We start from the raw sequence: 14,690 nt of genomic DNA, 5'->3' as shown, positions 1-14,690 counted from the left end.
TCTGTTCTGTGTGTGTTTGTGTCAGTCTCCCTCTGCTTCCCTCTTGTAAGGCTATACACAGTTTTATTTAGGGCCCAGTCTGATAATCTGCTCATTCTCAAGAATCTTAAACTTAATCACATTTACAGAGGCTTTTTTACCATATAAGGTAATGTTCACAGGTTCCAGAGATTAAGACCTGGATATGTTTGGGAGAACCATTATGTAGCCTGCCACATTGATATTTAGAACTTCAGAAATCAGAGGATTTGCTTCCCCAGCTGTTTGTCTCTCTCTCTGTCTCTGTCTCTCTCTCATACTCTCTCCCTCTTTCTCTCCCTTTCTTTCTCCTCTTCTTCTAACCCCTGTCCCATTTACCTAATTATATATGTCAAGTGGCTTGACCAAATAAAGTTGTTTTCTTACATACTGAAAAACTGGAAAAGGCAGCTACAAGCCGAAGTCAGGACTTGCATCTCTGCAAGCCTCTGTGATTCTTTTGGATTTTCTAGCATGCTTATTGCCACATGGTGACAAAATGGCTGTCCCAGATCCAGGCGTTCAAGGTAGGAAGAAGAGTGTTTCCAGCTGCTTCTGTCTGTTTATCAGTAAACCAAAACTTTCCCTGAAAATTCTCGGGAGATATCCTTTTATGTCCTATTGGCCAGAAGTGTGTCCTCCATCTCTAGATGCAAAGGAAGCTGGGAAAAGAAAATACAGCTTTCCCCGCATGGACAATGGAAGGCGTCAAGACAGATCAGAGAGAACTGCTGTGTAAGCCAAGCACCAGTTTCTACGGGATACCTGGTCTGTAGAAATGTTGGAGGGAGGGTGTGTTGGGCAGAGGAGGAAGGAGAAAGAGAGAGGTAGAACTCTAATGAAGACCTACTAGGAGTCAGGATGTGAGCCTATAGTTCCATTCAGCCTCTCATTTCCTATTCACAGGAGTCTTTTGAGGTCAGAATGAGTGTTCCCAATTTGCAGAGAAGAAACTGAGATTCTGAAATTTTTTAAAACACACTCTAATATACAGAGTTAATAAATGATGAAGCCAGGAATAAAACTGAACTGGGTCTAAATCCAGACGCTCCGCTCTTTCTAGTATCCAAAATGAAGTATCAGACCAAGCAGAACAACTGTAGTTGACGTTTTTCCTCAGCAGCCACTCTTTTTCGAACGCTATTTTATTTTGACAGTGTTGACCAAAACTCAGAGCACTTCACCCAGATCTTAAATGTGCTCCAGGGCTGTGGTTATGGGGGCAGCTAAAATGCTCCAGTTCCATCACAAACATGTCATGAGAGGCAGGGCCTGGTCAACACATTGCAATATGCAGCTGAGATGGGAATGTGGTACAGTGAGCCTGAGAGCTTGTCCTCAGCACAGCGAGTGGGATCCCTGAGCTTCCCATGGCACACGTGATGCTTTTCATCAAGAATCATTGGCTAAATTGTATTTGTTGGTGACAAGTGCTAAAAGGAATGCAGCTCAAGTATTGCTGCTGACATGTGGAGTTAAATCAGAGTTATGTCTCCAAATCTGCCTTTATAGACATGAGTTTCCAAATATATTGCTGAGAGATTTTTACAGAGAAGAGGTTCCATTGGGGGATACTGGCTTATTATTAAAGAAAAGCAAACCCTTTCTTAAAATTTTCTACAAATATAGAAAAATTTAGACAAGAAGAAAAAATATAATTTAAAAATCTGCTCCAGAACTAAAACAACCATTTTTGATTATCTGAATTATATCTCCTGCCTCATCTCCTTCTCCTTGAACTAATCTAATGCTTTCTGTCCCTGTTGAGTTTATATAATTCAAACTCATCAGTTTCTGTGTGTTTTATGAAAGCAATAGAGAAAATAAAAATTTTGGTGCACCCATCAAAACATACTGTACAAGACAAAAGTTTTCAATTTACGTTTTGTTCTGATAAAGTGTAATGACTGTAGCAATACAAGTTAGCCAATATCAAGAGGATCTCAGATCCTAAAAAGGAATTTATTCCTTTATGGTTAAAGAATGTTCCACACAGTGAAGATACAAAATAGGATTTCATAATTTGCACATTCTTGGGGGTGGGTAGGGACTCCTTTATTCATCCATGAAAATAAGCACTGGCCCATCTACCTATGGCTCTGGAGGAACAAGTAAGCACTAGAGACGCAGGAGTGAGGATATCAATCTCTAGGAGAGATCCAACCCCTTTAAAGTGAGGAAAACTGAGGAAAAAAGAAGAAATGTCTTTCAAATCATTATGCTGTACGCCTTAAACTCGTACAGCAGTGTATGCCAATTATACCTCAATAAAACTAGAAGGAAAAAAAAAGAGATGCCTTCTCAGCTTGCTGGGAACACAGATTGGGTTTGGACCCAGTTTCTGCATCACTCAAAGCCAATAAGTCTAACTCAACAGACACTTCCTGCCCACACTTGACCACTTGTTTTGATTACTGGCCAGCAAGAGTGGTTCCAGAGGCAGGCACCAAATGCCAGTGGAGTCACCATTATAGATCCCACATATGACACCCACTGCCAAGAAGAAACTGGATTAGAGCACTGCTGGATCTGTTAATGCACCCACTGTCCTGCACTCTAGATTTCCCGGGACTGAACCCCCAATAAAGCATTAGCTTCTAAGCTTATACATTGGGCTTTGTTTTCTAAGAAAGCCATGTTAAGACAAAGAGTGATAAAAATCACACCTGCTCCCAGAAGTAGTTTATAAGGCAGGGGTGGCAGGGATTTTGTGCTAGGCATTTGTGAAGTTTAAAGAGTGTGGAAATGGGCCTGGTAAGATCCAGGGATGGTCACAGGTCTAAGTCAGAGCCAGTATGAAGCAGAGAAGCTATCCCCTCCTTTGGAAATCGAAGTGGAATTGGGAATCGCACTTACCCATGCCCAAGGAAGATAAATGATCAGAAAGAGGAAGGGCAGGAGTTCTGTGAGGCTGGACTGCATCTCACCTCACAGATAACAGTGAGGTTCTCGGAACAGGGCATTCCATTAGAAGTAAGAGCAGACTGAATTTTCAGTACAAATCGGTGAAAGGCAGGAAGAAGACGGGACAAATGTGAAAAAGAATTTCCTTCCAAATCTTTATGTCTAGGAATACTAACAATGGACTCCCCCAGAGTGTTAGGAAGAGACCAGCCTTTAGCAGACCTGAAAGTTCATGAGGGATTGCCTGAGGAATAAAGGAAATTTCCCCAAGATTGCAGCTCCACTCATCTCAGCAAATCTTTACTCGTCCTTACTCAGCCCAAGTTGAACAATCAAGTGCATTACCCAGAGCACGTGCAGGGTCATCCAAAGCTAGGATTTCAGTGTTAGGTCTGCCACCTACTGGTTTTGCAATGTTAGTCAAGTCAGCTCAACATTGAGTCTCGACGTCCTCTGTAGACTCCAAATAACACTCACAAAATTATTAGCAGAATCAATGAGGTAATGTGAGAGATCTTTTTAAATTGCTGCCTCAGAATGTTTTTGGCTACAAAGTACAAAATATCCAACTAAATGTGGCTGAAGTCATGAGGGCATTTATTATCATCTCTCATGGCCGGAAGCCCAAAAGTAATTGCCAACGTTGGTGAATCCTGCCACTAAGTGAGCATTCTGCTTCAGCTCTTTTCAGTTCTCCAGCTTTCCCCGCGAGTGTGGCACTGCTACAAACATGATGTCCTCACACAGCTGTATTAACAAGTAGGAAAGGTGAAAGGGTCTCTTCTACGTTTCCCTCTTTGCATAAGAAGAGAAAAAACTCTCAAAAGTCCCCGCAGACTTCCCCTCAGATCTCATTGGCCAGAACTGGTTTATATGTCCCACTCTAAACCAATCATAAATGAGGACGTAGGAGAGCCAGCCCAATTTGGTTTAAAACCAATCACCATTCACCTCCTGGGCTGGGGGGAGGACCTCCCTCCTTTTCTAGAGTCCATTGCCACCAGAGAGTTAAACGGAATAAAGGTTTTGTTGGCTCAGAAGTGGGAATGGCTGTTGACTTGAAAACTGAAAGTGACTGTCAAAATTTAAAAGAGTTAAACAGGTAGTATTTTAAAAATACACTGTATGACAAAAATAAACACATAATTAAATAAAAAATAAAAAAGGATAAGAACAAGTTCCTGTCCTTAAGGATCTTAAGGTCTAACCTAAGAAAACAGCTTTATTGAAAGTAGGAGGATCTATTTTGAGAATCTGTTTTCTCTATGAATTTGGATTCCCACTACTTCCAAAGCAATGATCAGGATAATAGGTGTATAATGCGTTCACCACCTAATCAATCGATTCTGCAAAAAATATAAAAAGGAGTAAATGAATGACATGCCCTCCCCGTTAAAAATAAATCTCTGTTTATTGAAAGTCGGAGTTAAAATTGCATTTCTGATCTTTACAGATGTAAAAAAAAAAAAAAAAAAAAAAAAAGTTGATTTCTTCGCTTTCTCTGTTTGGGTTCTGATATACATAAAAATTGTATTGTGCAGCCGTCCATGGTGGCCCTATCTTTTACCAGACTACAACATTCCCGGCCCTCCAAACATGTCAACATGTGGGGTGAGATACCTAGCAGGCGGGAGTAATTTCGTCATCTTTCACTTGATGTTGACAGAAATGGTACAGGGTGGTTTAAAAGAATTGAAAGCAGAGACAGGTGTATGGGAATTTATAAACAAACTGTTTGTGCTGTAAAGAACACATAAGAGTTCCTGGAGGATTTCCCCCCATCTTCTCCCTGTCTTTACTTTCCATTGTCTCTGTGCTTGAAAATTCTGTCTTGCTATTAGTTTTTAATGAAACCAGTATGTTTATCATATTTGATGGCAGACTTGGTTGTTTGCAACTCAAGGCTATGTTATTTTTTCCTCAGACAGATTCAACTGGCAGCCTCTGCAGATTCCTTTGCACAAAAATGACACCATGACACAAAAGTTCTAGTGGCAAGAAGCAAATTCTATACCTCAGGAATTCTGCCAACAAGATAAAGCATTGCCAACTGATTTTTCTTTTCCTTAAGAAAAAAAAAAAAAAAAACAGAAAGGGTAGAATTAAAAGTTTGGACAAGAAAACATGCTCACATCTCACATATCATAACAGAGCGATGCACTTTAGAGTTTTCTATGATTCTAAATGCTTGGTTGATGCTACAGCAGCCCCTTCAGAGCTATCACTTGCTGCCATTTCAAAAGATCTTGGACTCTGGGGACAGACTTGATTAGCATGACTAAGTTTCATAGTCCCAAAGCTTCAGGCATCAGCAACAGAGAGGAGCCAGGTAGACACTGGATAAATAATAAATAATGAGAAACATGTTGTAACATTCACTGTCATATTATATTTCCCATTTTTTCTTACATCTACAAATTTCTAGTAAAATGAAGTTATGCAGTTTCATTAAATTATCTAGATGCCATTTAAGAAGAAAAAGGAAAACAGTTTTCGTATAATTTCAAATGTCTCCTTCACGGCAGATACAAACATACGGAAAGCTCTGTGTTGTATAAAAATTTCCCCTTGTCCCCACTGTCCAGTCAATCTACAGAACCAGGTCTTCCCTTCCCTTCACTGCCAAACTTCTCAAAAGAGAGTTTACAGGGACTTCCCTGGTGGTGCAGTGGTTAAGAATCCGCCTGCCAATGCAGGGGACACGGGTTCGATCTCTGGTACGGGAAGATCCCACATGCCTCGGAGCTCTCTAGGGCCCGCGAGCCACAACTACTGAGCCCATGTGCTGCAACTATTGAAGCCCACGTGCCTAGAGCCCATGCTCCACAACAAGAGAAGCCACTTCAATAAGCATGCGCACCGCAAGGAAGAATGGCCCCTGCTCCCCGCAACTAGAGAAAGCCCGCGTGCAGCAACGAAGACCCAACGTAGTCAAAAAATTTTTTAAAAAGAGAGTTTACACTTTTTCTTAAGCTCTCCATTCCTTTCTCATAATAATCTTTCTGCCTCCATCCATTTGTTTAATGGTTTCTCAAAGTCCAATGACCTCTTTACAAAGGATCTCAAAGTTTGTGAAATATCTGTTACTCTTGTTCCATTTGTCCTTGTTCGTAGGCCCTTGAAGACAGCATGCTCACCTGAAAATCCTGCTAAACTTAATCCTATCATCAGTTTTTCCTAAATGCAAGCATTCTCTAGAAGGTTTCTAGGACTTCAGCCTTTTTCTCTCTCAGACTTTCTCATCTACTCCTGTGGCTGCAAATAACCACCATGCGTGCATCTGTCTCTTAAATTTTGCTTCTCATCGAAACAGCAGACTGGCTGGTCAACTGCTAAGTTAAATCAGCATATAGGTGCATCATGGCACTGCAAAAACTTCCCTCTGGTCCAAACCCATTCCTGCTCCTTCTAGTAAGCTTTAGCCCAAACCAGGATTAAAACACAAGAGTTATCTTTGGCTCTTCCTTCTTGGGAACTTCTAACGTTCAATCAATTGCTCAGGTCTCTCACTTATATGCCTGCAGTTATTTTCCTCATCTAAGCCATAGATTTTACTGCCATGGCCAAGATCAAGTTCCTATTACTTCTGTTCTAGACCATTTCAAGCAATATTTATTCCCTCTTTCCACATCCTTCCGTGCGTCGTTTCCCTGTTGGAGTGATTTTCCTAATGTACAGTTCTGACCTTGTCAGTCCTGACTCAAAAACCATGTACTTTTCCCCCATTTTCTACAGAATAAAGATCAGTGTTTAGTTTAGCATTTAAAGTTCTTTATAATTAGGGTGTTAGAAAGCTTTACAATCTTTAAAAATCTTGTGTAGAATTCATTGTTTTAGCTTGCCACAGAGAAGGACTCATCACAGAGGTAAATAAATAAATAAATATAAGTTGGTTTTGTCTTTTTTTTTTTTTTTTTAAGTTGGAGAGTGAAACCATTTTTTTAACAATGGTTGTATTGCCATCTGCTGGAGTGACTGGAGCACAACATTTGAAGCAATTTCTTTTTTCAAAAGTGTGAAAAGGGACTTCCCTGGTGGCGCAGTGGTTGAGAATCCGCCTGCCAATGCAGGCGACACGGGTTCGAGCCCTGGTCTGGGAAGATCCCACGTGCCGCGGAGCAACCGGGCCCGTGAGCCGCAATTACTGAGCCTGCGCGTCTGGAGCTTGTGCTCCGCAACGAAAGGCCGCGATAGTGAGAGGCCCGCGCACCGCGATGAACAGTGGCCCCCGCTCGCCATAACTAGAGAAAGCCCTCGTGCAGAAATGAAGACCCAACACAGCCATAATAATAAATAAATAAATAAACAAATACTTTTTTAAAAAAAAGAAGAATAATAACAGTACGGTTAAAAAAAAAAGTGTGAAAGGTTTGGCTTCAATATTTTAAAATTCTCTCTGAATACGGCTTTTAATGTCTAATCTAATAGCAGATGTTAAAGTTTCAGGTAAGAATTACCTTTGATTTTAAAGCACACCAAATTACAGTTAACAAATTGACATGACTTTTGCTTAGGAGAGACTGTGAGTGCTCACCCTTTATTACTGAGAATATCCCAGTTGAGTCCAAGAATGAAATGATTGGCTTTATGAGAAGTAAAGTGCCTTGTCTAACATCAGGTGACTTTCAGAAAGTCACATTTTCTGATGCTACTCAACCATTCAAATCTTTCCCAAACTTTAAGACGCTGAACTAGAATTACCTTTCCCAATGAAGGTTTCCCATGCCAAGTCTCACCCTTCTTGAATTCATAGGGCTTACTATTTGCGTATACCCTTCATTTGGGAGATTAAACAGACTGCAGTGTATTGACATGTACATTTCCTGTGTTTGCCTCTCACTGTGCAGTCATGGTTAAGAATCTGGTCTCTAAAGTCAAATTACCTGTTTCAAAATGTAAATTTGACACTTACTAGCTGTTAATTAATATTTTTGTGATTAGTTTCCTCCTCTGTCAAATGGAGGTAACAATACTTCCCTCACAGGGCTGTTAGAAAGATTATTTTATCAAAAACTGTAAAATCATTCAAAAAAGTGCCTGCCATATAGTAAACCCTTAAGAATTAATAGATAGTATCAAGCATATTGCTACAGGTATGATGCTTATGCAGCAAAAATCCCAAGAGGTAGCAGTGAGTCCCACAACTCATAATAGTACTATTATTAAATGACAGACTTCATTAGGTATTTTTAAATTAATTAGATTTTTAAAGTATAATTTACATACACTAAAATTTATCCATTTTAATGGTACAATTGATGAGTTTTGACAACAGTTGAATAACCATAACCACAAATAAGATAAAGAAAATTTCCATCACCCTAATATGTCTTATGCCCTTTTTCATATATCCCTTGTTCTTACCCCCAACCCCTAGGGACCCCCAAGCCCTAGCAACCACTGGTCTACTATATGTCACTATAGCTTTCCTTTCAGATAGAACTCTATGTGAATGAAATAATACCATATGCTATCTTTTGTGTCTGGATTCTGTTACTTAGTGTAATGATTTTAAGATCCTTCTATGTTGTTTTGTATAGCAGTAGTTCATTCCTTTTATTTCATATTAGTATTTCATAGATATTTGGATTGTTCCTAGGTTTCAGCTACTGTGAACAAAGCTGCTATGAAAATTTGCATACAAGACTTTGTGCAGACATTGGTCTTGGCAATATCTTTCTGGATACATCTCCTCAGACAAGGAAACAAAAGTAAACAAATGGGGCTGCATCAAACTAAAAGCTTCGCACAGCAAAGGAAACCATCAACCAAATGAAAAGACAACCTACCAAATGGGAGAAGATATTTGAAAATCATATATCTGATAAGGGGTTAATATCCAAAATACATAAAGAACTCATACAACTCAACAACAGCAAAAAAAACAACCTGATTTAATAATGGGCAAGGAGTTGAATAGACATTTTTCTAAAGAACACATACAGATGGCCAATAGTCACATGGAAAGATGTTTAACATCACTAGTTATTAGAGAAATGAAAATCAAAACCACAGTGAGCTATCACCTCTCACCTGTTAGAATGGCTATTATCAAAAAGGCAAGAAATAACAAGTGTTGGAAAGGAGGTGGAGAAACACCTCACACACTGTTGGTGGGAATATAAATTGGTGCAGTCACTATGTAAAACAATGTGGAGATTCCTCAAAATATTGAGAATAGAACTAACATATGACCCAGCTATTCCACTCTGGATATTTTTTGAAGAATATGAAAAAAACTAATTCAAAAAGTTGTATACACCCCTATGTTCATGGCAGCATTATTTACAATACCCAAGATATGGAAATAACCTAAGTACTCATCAATGGATGAATGGATATAAAGATGTGGTATATATATATATATACAATGGAATACTACTAAGCCAGAAAAATATGAAATCTTGCCATTTGCATATAGATCCATATAGATGGATCTTGAGGATATTATTCTAAGTGAAATAAGCCAGATGGAGAAAGACAAATACCTTATGAATTCACTCATATGTGGTAAATAAATAAACAAGTAAATAAACCAAACCAAACAAAAATAAACATGTAGATACAGAGAACAGAGTAATGGTTACCAGAGGGGAAGGTGTGTGGGAAGGTCTGAACGGGTAAAGGGAATTATGTATCACAATGGATAGAAGCTAAGCTTCTGGTGGTGAGCACACTGTAGTGTATACATTAGGTGAAATATAATGTACACATGAAACCTATATATGTTATAAACCAATGTTACCTCAATATATTAAAAAAATTTAAGTACAGTATTCCATCTACACTGACAAAAGATGAAATAAGCTATATGAACATTTAACATCAGAAGAGAATCAGTATTTTACTGAAATGCAGTTGAAAGAAGAAACAATTGAGGAGGAAAACAAAGAATGAGAAGAAAAATCATTATCGAAAGAGAAAAAAGAAAAATAAAGACAGAGTTTTGTGGCTGAAAAGTTAGATGGCAATTCAAGTAGTGCTGTGAGAAGGTCCATGTTGAGTTGCTTTATATCCATCAGAAGGTGTGTGAGGAGTGGAAAGCACAGGCAGAATTCAGTGAAGAACTGGAGGTAGACACTGGTGGAAGAGGAGATGTTCTCAGAATCCTGGGAGGAAGACCAATGAGCCAAGAAAAACTGAGACGCCCAGGAGGCGAGGAGACAGGAAGAGCTGGTGGAGAACACACACCTGGGGCTGGGCGCCCAGGTCACCAAGCATCAAAGCACAAGAGCAGGTGGTGCAGCGACAGAGAAGAGGAGAAACAACGGTACAAAGGGTAAACTTGAGAAAGAACAGGATAAGCTAAAGGAAGAGAAGACAAAGCAGGAAATTAGGACCTTTTTGCAAAATGCCCTCTGAGAGAAGGTAGGACTTATTCAACAGGAAGAGAGAACAGAGCAGGACTTGAACATGAAGCTCATGCAAAGGGCCCTTCAAAAGTTCCACGAAGAGACTGATAACAAAGAAGCAAAAAAAGAGAAGACATGGGAAGAAAACGGAAGCTTTCTCAGGGATATGTAGCAGAGCAACGTGAAGAGGAGGCTGCTTGGGAGAAAGAATTAGACAGAATAATAGAGGAAAAGAAGGAAAAGAAGTTGGCTGAGAAGGACAGTTTGCTGCCACTTGACAGGAAGGAAAGGAAACAACGTGGGAATGAGGTCATGTGTACAAGAAAAGTTCAAGCACAAGAAAGCTTGCAAAGAAAAGGAAAAGAACAGGAAGAAGGTGCTATGGAAGAGGATCACACAAATGAAGGTCTTGAAGAACTTAACAGAGAGTAGGAGAATTTTGCAAAAGGCTAAGGTTTAGCCCAAGAGTACAGCAGGCTACTGCACATGCAAATATCCTACCAGCTGCAGTCTCAGGAAGCAGAGGAGGACGAAGTTTGAAGCAGAGGTAGCAGCAAACAAGATTTGTCAGGACAAGACCAGGAGATCTGGATCACCCATCAGGTGTCATCCAGAAACATGCACCCCATGCGGACAGTTTGTCATAATAAGCTTCCAGCATAGTCTCATAAACACCAATATATATTTTCTCAGTCTTTTAATATTTTTGACTACAATATGCTTGTATGTTCTTTAAAAATAACAAAGTATCACCATCCTCGCAGACCCACAAGCAGCCCAGCATATTATTATTAGGAGGGAGATTCCTTAGAACTGGCGATCTGTTTCCATGAGAGTTGTGAATTGGCAGACAGAAAAAAAAAAAAAAAATTGCTTTACTATTCCGGGAGGCTGATGACAATGGGCCAGCCAGCTGTGATCTCGGGATTAATGGATAGGGACAGAAGCCACCAGATTCCTGGGCTTCTCCTGATCTCGAGGCAAAGAAAGTTAACACCAGAGGGGAACAGTTTGGCTCAGCCGGGCAGGCCTCTTCTGGAAACTGGCAGCCCCTCCTGGGGTCACTGAGGTGACAGGCCTGGACAGCTGGCTGACCTTCTCAAGTATCTGCAGTAACCTTGGATTTTTGGCCCAGGCTCCTCTGGATGTGCTAGCCTCTTCTCAGGGGCTAGGGTTTTTCAGCCCCCCTGTCCCAGGGCCTTACAGGGAAATCACTTGGCTGCCCCAGGCTGTGGCCAGGAGCCCTTGATCTTTGCTGTGCAGGTGGGACCTCTCCCCCTCCTGACTCTACAGCTGGCTAACATTTCCCTCCCTCCTTCTTGCCCCAAACTTATACAAAACAAGTCTTCAGGGTCTCAGTGGGGACCCTGGGGAGAGAAAGGGGTCAAGCACATGTAGTGAACCTACCATCTTCACAGAATCCTTGGCAAATTATATATTACACTTTTGTTATAATTTCTAAGTAGTTTTACTTTTCCCACACATTATATGTTCTTTGAGAATGGAAATTTTATCTCTTAATTCTCTCTTATCTCTACTCTGTCTTTCATGGTGTTTGGTTTAAATTTGAAATTCAGTAAAGACCTTCTGCTCCCAGAATCCCCTTTACAGGCAATTCCAAATCATACCTGTAGGTGGGGCAAGTGATATATTTCTCCTGCCTGAGAAAAGCAAGCCAGGATTCCATGAGGTAGCTCTGAGACTTTCTGAATTTTGATTGTTTCTCAAGTTTGGTAAGGATTTACCTCATATGAAAGAGGTGGGTAAAAAAATCTCCTTTAAGTCTTGAGAAATTGTTTCTATGGGTGAGGGAGAAAATGAGTAACTTCCCAGCCGATACCTCACAGCATTAGCTAAGTGAAATGGTTATTTCAGAAAGTGAGAAGAACAGATGTCAGAAGGTAAAAAAAAAATGTGCTAAAAAAAGTAGGTTCTTCTGCCAAGATTTTATCATCTGGGGTTTTGATTTAAAATTCCATTCAGATGCTATTTGTTAAATACCATTAAAAAAAAAAAAAAAAGTCATCCCCCATTCCGCCTCCACGACGGGCTGGAAAACTTACTTTTGATGCTTCATTGACCTTGGCTGTCCATCTTGTTCCACTGAAATGAGCAGGTTATTTTCTCTAAAAGTAAATGCCTGAAACTGTGTTTATAGATGCTAATAGATTAAATGAAACTGCTCTCTGTGACCACTATTCAAGGGTTAAAGATCAAAGCTCACATTAGCTTTGTTAAAGTATAATCTGGTGCCTTGCTCAGTACAGGGTGATGCTGGTTCATCTTTAATGCTGCGCTTGGAGGAAGGTAGAAGAATGAATCCAAGGGGAATTCTTCTTAGTCAGTTTCTTAAATTGCCTTCATCTACCACTAAAGAGAAAGCCAGAGAACTTAAATGTATCTTTCATTTTGGAGGAAAGAGATATATTGACTCTGGTTAAAGAAAGTATGCCTTGGATTATCTAACCAAATAAATGGCACTGGATTTTGTTCAAAAAGCAACTTGTGAGACACACACTGACCTATAGGCAGGAGTGCTTCCTGCCTGGTGTACTTCTGCTTAATTGGGCTTCACCAGCACAAAGGTTGGCCTGGAACCTTTCCACAGTGGTCTGCACCCTGGACTTACCCAGAACATAGAATTCACTGATAAAGACAATAGTTAGCAAACCACAACAGTATGGCTGATTTAAATGAGCTTTTGGGCTGGCTGTGCTGGAAAGTCACGCTGTTACCTGCAGAGCTCCCACCCTATACTTGCCTATTGATGTGCTGTTTGAGGCAGGAAGTAAAGGAGAGAATGGTGGCTAATGTCTGAGATCCTTAGATTATAGGAGGAGTGCTAGAACCTGCCAGAACCATTTCCTTCATTCCTTCCCAAGAAGATTCTTGTAATGGGTTCAGAAGCAGCTAGACCTACTCAAAAGAGACTTAAAATGGCAAAACTTTAAAGGCTCAGGTGACAAAATATGGCATGGAATTTGGGAGAAGGCTGAATCTGGGGCTGTCTGTGCCCCAAACCAGCAGTACTGTATGCTGACAATTTGATTGGAACCTTTGGGGGAATCTGGAAACAGCAAGACAGAGGTGTCTCCCTAGGTGACTGACAAGGCTGGTGTCCTTATCCTGAGTCAGCTTTGAAAGCAGCTGATGTGCACAAGCAAGAGAGGAAAATAGAACAGACGTCCTGCAGTGTCTTGAAAATGGCCTGATTATGCTCTAGCATTACTTTGGCCAATTCCTGACAATGAGCATCCTTCTTCCCTAAATTAATAGACAAAATAATATACCTTTGTTGAGAACATACCTGCAACAATCACTTGGCTTAGACTATCTCAATTCATCTTCACAGAAATCCCCTGGAGTGTTAGTATTACCATCCCCATTTGATAGATGAGGAATCTGAGGCCCAGAGAAGATAAATATCCAAGGTCTCACAGGTAATGAGGTAGAATTCAGATTTAAACACAAGCAGTTTAATCCCAAAGCCTATGGCTGGATACAGTATAATTGACTATTTTTCCAAAGCAAAAATCCCCCACTTATTTGGGTACTAGACGGAAGTGTTATCCTTACTATTGCAGATAGAAAAAAAATGTATGTGTTATGGAAGCAAAGATATAAGTAGCACAGGGAACAAGGTATTAACCCTGGGTTTATGTGCCTCATCAAGGAGATCCCTGCAAGAGATTAAAATGATGTTTGTCAAGCAAATAGGACTGGGAAAAGGAGTCCAGGCAGAAGGGACACACCTGCAAAGGCTGGACAGCACTGCAGAGCAAGACGTGTTGGTGTAACTGGAAGCAGACTGGTTTAGCTGGTGCGTAAGCCACAGGTGAGGACATGAGGTTGGCCGGGTAGACAAGAGTCAGAGCTGGTCAGATGGGGACCTTGGGAGAATGCATTCCCCTGGTTTGGCGATAAGGAGCTTTTATCCTATGAATGGTGTCAAGTCACTAAAAGATTCTAGGCATTCGATGTGTGTGTGAGGATGGCAGTGACACAGCTAGCCTATCGTGGCAAGGGTAAGAAACTGAAAGTAGATAACTACTGTATTATTTTCCATAGTAGGGTCACTCCACTTCATTTTTTAAAGTTTTATTTTATTTATTTTTTAAAATATCTTTTTACATATATTTTTTTATTGAAGTATAGTTGATTTACAATGTGTGTTAGTTTCAGGTGTACAGCAAAGTGATTCAGTTTTATATATATATATATATATATATATATATATATATATATATATATATAAAATGTATAGTCTTTTTCAGATTCTTTTCCCATATAGGTTATTACAAAATATTGAGTATAGTTCCCTGTGCTATATAGTAGGTCCTTGTTGTTTATCCATTTTATATATAGTAGCTTGTATATGTTACAGCCAAATTCCTAATTTATTCCTCATCCCCACTT

General features: G+C 40.0%; 1 protein-coding gene and 1 pseudogene across 1 annotated transcript in view; both read left to right on the top strand.

Moving 5' to 3' along the window:
• Positions 1–14,690, top strand: part of DAB2 (DAB adaptor protein 2) — a 335,672-nt gene that overhangs the window by 136,183 nt on the left and 184,799 nt on the right. The window lies entirely within an intron of this gene.
• On the top strand, positions 9,760–10,937 carry LOC132363319 (cilia- and flagella-associated protein 53-like; annotated as a pseudogene).

The sequence above is a fragment of the Balaenoptera ricei genome, chromosome 3, assembly GCF_028023285.1.
Source record: "Balaenoptera ricei isolate mBalRic1 chromosome 3, mBalRic1.hap2, whole genome shotgun sequence".
Taxonomy (NCBI): domain Eukaryota; kingdom Metazoa; phylum Chordata; class Mammalia; order Artiodactyla; family Balaenopteridae; genus Balaenoptera; species Balaenoptera ricei.
This window is presented reverse-complemented; position numbering and strand designations above follow the sequence as displayed.